At 41.4% G+C, this 3,484-nt stretch overlaps 1 pseudogene; it reads right to left on the bottom strand.

Moving 5' to 3' along the window:
- Positions 1-114: 114 nt before the first annotated feature.
- On the bottom strand, positions 115-1,717 carry LOC102470465 (heat shock protein HSP 90-beta pseudogene; annotated as a pseudogene).
- Between the last annotated feature and the right edge of the window lie 1,767 nt (positions 1,718-3,484).

Below are 3,484 nucleotides of genomic sequence, written 5' to 3' on the forward strand. Positions count from 1 at the left end.
TTGAACAGAGAGAGAGAGAGAGAGAGAGAGAGAGAGAAAGAAAGTGAGAAACTAAGCTGCCAGGTCTGAGACTTGAACCATGGTCAACAATGAGGAAGTCCCGCGGCTCAATCATCACGCCACCTGCCAACCCCAAGAGATGTATTCTGGCAGGGAAGTCATCTCATTTCCAGACTGGGAAGTGTAATAGCATAGCAGCTCAGAAAGGCATTGCCTGTTAGTGGAGGCCTCATGGGTTCCAAGCTTTAGATTTTTAGAGAATGCCTCATAGAATTTCTTGTAGCTCTCCTTGTCTTCCACCAGCTCAGAGAAGAGCTCAGGGCATTTCTTAGCAATGTTTTGGCAAATGACTTTCAGGACTTTTGTCTATTGGAGTATATCTTGGGAGATATTTAGGGGCAGGTGCTCCAAGTCAACCACACTGTGGATAAAGCTAAGATGTTCTGTTATCAACTCATCACAGCTGTCTGTGCTGAACACACAACAAACACAGAGTTCGATGTTCTTTTTCTTTTTGTTCTCAGAGAGGTCAAAGGGAGCCCAAGAGGGATAAACAGCAATGCCCTGAATTCTTATTGCCCTTCTACAGACAATTGCTTGACAGCTGAGTGGTCTTCCCAGTCATTGGTGAGGCTCTTATAGAACTTTCATATTCCTCCTGGGTAATATCATTAGGGTTTCTGGTCCAAATGGAGTTGGTCTTGTTTAGTTCTTTCCTGATCAGTGATTTCACAATCTTCTTGGTCTTCTTTTTTCTTGTCCTTTCCACTGTCATCTTCCTCATCTGAGCTCACATCTTCAGTCTTGGGCTTCTCTTCATCATCCTTGTCTTCCTCCTCTTTCTCACCTTTTTTTCCTTCTGCCTCATCATCACTGATTTCCTTTTCTCCTTTCTTCTCTAGATAAAGTGATAGCCTATGAACTGTGAATGCTTCTCTACCACTTCCTTTTTTTTAAAGAATTATTTTGATTGAAGTTTATTTATTATTTATTTATTTAAATTAGAGTTGGACAGAGTAAGAGAGAGAGAGAGAAAGTGAGAAAGCAAGCCATCAGGTCTGGGACTCAAACTGCAGTCAGCCATGTGAGAGTCCTGCACCCTCAACCACCATGCCACTTGCCAGCCCCCTTCACCACTTCCTTTACCCACCTCTCTTAGTATTCCATCTGGTCTTCTTTAAGGTAATGATCACTTTGGTACCCCAACCAGAAGGCACACACAGTGAAGGAACGACTAGCAGAAGACTCCCAGGCATACTGTTCATCATCACTGTATTTTGTGACCACAACTACTTTCTCTGCCACCAGGTAGGCAGAATAAAAGCCAATACCAAAATGCCCAATCATGGAGATGTGTGTACCAATCTGAAGAGTTTCAATAAATGTTTTAGTACCAGACTTGGCAATGGTTGCCAAATTATTTATGAGATTGGCCTTGGTCACGCCTTGGTCTCTGGCCACCAAGGTCAAGGTACACTCCCAAGGGTTAGAGATGATGTCAATTTTCAGTTCATTACCACTGTCCAACCTGGAAGTGTCTGTCAAACTCTCATAGCGAATCTTGTCCAGGGCATCAGAACATTAGAGATTAATTTTCAAAGGAAATTTTCTTGTTCGAATAGAAGGTATAGATGATCGGAGACATGAATTGGGCAATTTCTGCCTGAGAGACAAAAGTGTCCACCTCCTCCTGTCTGTGGTGTACTTCCATAGTCATCTTGAAGAGAAAGAGTGGTGAGTAGTAGGGAGCAGGGTGGGCCAGGACCGTGCCCAACTGATACATGACACCTATGCTGTGTTTCTTTTTTTTTTTGCTTTTGTTTTTGTTTTTGTTTTCTTTTTTTGTGAGAGATTTTCACTGTAGGGCGCGTGCGCTCGCCAGACAGACAGAGAGAGACATAGAGACAGAAAGCGAGAAATCACCCCCCAGGGGGGATGGTCACGCCGCAATCCCTTCTCCTCCATTCTCCTCTCGGGATCTTGGGCACGCACGCACACGCGCCCGGCGTGAGTTTTAAGCCACCGGGTCCGGGACACGAACCGCGGTCGACTACGTGGGAGTCCAGCGACATAGCCATTACGCTAACTGCTGGTTCCCCCTTATTTTTGTTTTTTAATAGAGATTTTTGCTCGGACCAGCAGTTAGCGTAATGGCTATGTCGCTGGACTCTCACAGAGTTGACCGCGGTTCGAGTCCTAGTCCCGGTGGCTTAAACTCACGCCGGGCACGTGTATGTGCGTGCCCAAGATCCCGAGAAGAGAATGGAGGAGAAGGGATTGCAGCGTGGCCATCCCCCCCTGGGGGGTGATTTCTCGCTCTCTGTCTCTCTGTCTGTCTCTGTCTGTCTGGTGAGCGCACACACCCTATAGCAAAAACCTCTCCAAAAAAAAAAAAGAGAGAGATTTTTGCTCTAGGATGTATACGCTCTCTGGATAGATAGAGACAGAGAGACAGAAAGTGAGAAATCACCCCCCCACCCAGTGGGGGATGGCCACTCTGCAGTCTCTTCTCCTCCATTCTCCTCTTGGGATTTTGGGCATGCACACATGTCTGGTGTGAGTTTTAAACCACCAGGTCTGGGACTTGAATTGCAGTCGACTATGTGGGAGTCCAGTGATGTAAACGTTATGTTATCTGCTGGTCCCTAGGCTGCATTTTTTTTAAGACTGAAAAGAATCTGTTCTCTGACCTTTTTAAACTTCTTAGTATTAATTGGTGTCTACTTTTTTTTTTTCTTGAGTCAGATTTTTAAAGCTTTTTCTATTTATTCTTTTAAGAGAATGAGGTTTTGTTTTTGCAGTTGTACCTTATTTTAAAATTTTTTAATCTTGCTATTTCTTTAATTTCTACTTTTGCTTTTATTTTTCCCTCAAATTTTCTTTTTTCTTTTTCTGACTTTATAGGTTGACTGCTTTTTGTTTTATAAAAAGTGCATTTAAAACTATAAATTTTCATGCAAGTACTAGATTAACTTCATTCTATTGGTTTTGATGTGTAGTGTTCTAATGATGTAGTTTCAAAACTTTATTAATGTCCTTAGAGGATTCTTTAACCCATGAATTGTTTTAAAGTGGGATGTTTCCTAAAACTATTGAGTTTTCTTGGTTACATTTTATTTGTATTTATAAGAAAATATAACTTGTTAGAGAAAAGTTGATATAGTATTAATTCTTTGGGATTTGTTGAGATGCTTTTTCTGGCCTACTATATGGTCATCCCCCCACCCCCCAGATCTTTATATATATATATACTTTAAAATAACAGTTACTCTCCTGGATATAAGATTCTCCATAAATATGCTGCATAATTCTGTATCTTAGTAATTTTTCCTGATTTTTCTATCAACTTCTGAGAGAGAAGTAAAAACCATTATTTGTGCATTTTTCCATTTTATCTTGTAATTTTTTTTTTTTAATATTCCAGGCAATTTCGTTTATAATCTTCTTGGAGAGTGCCTCTTTTATTAATAACAAATGTCTCTCT

The sequence above is a fragment of the Tupaia chinensis genome, unplaced genomic scaffold, assembly GCF_000334495.1.
Source record: "Tupaia chinensis unplaced genomic scaffold, TupChi_1.0 Scaffold000001_1, whole genome shotgun sequence".
Classification (NCBI taxonomy): domain Eukaryota; kingdom Metazoa; phylum Chordata; class Mammalia; order Scandentia; family Tupaiidae; genus Tupaia; species Tupaia belangeri.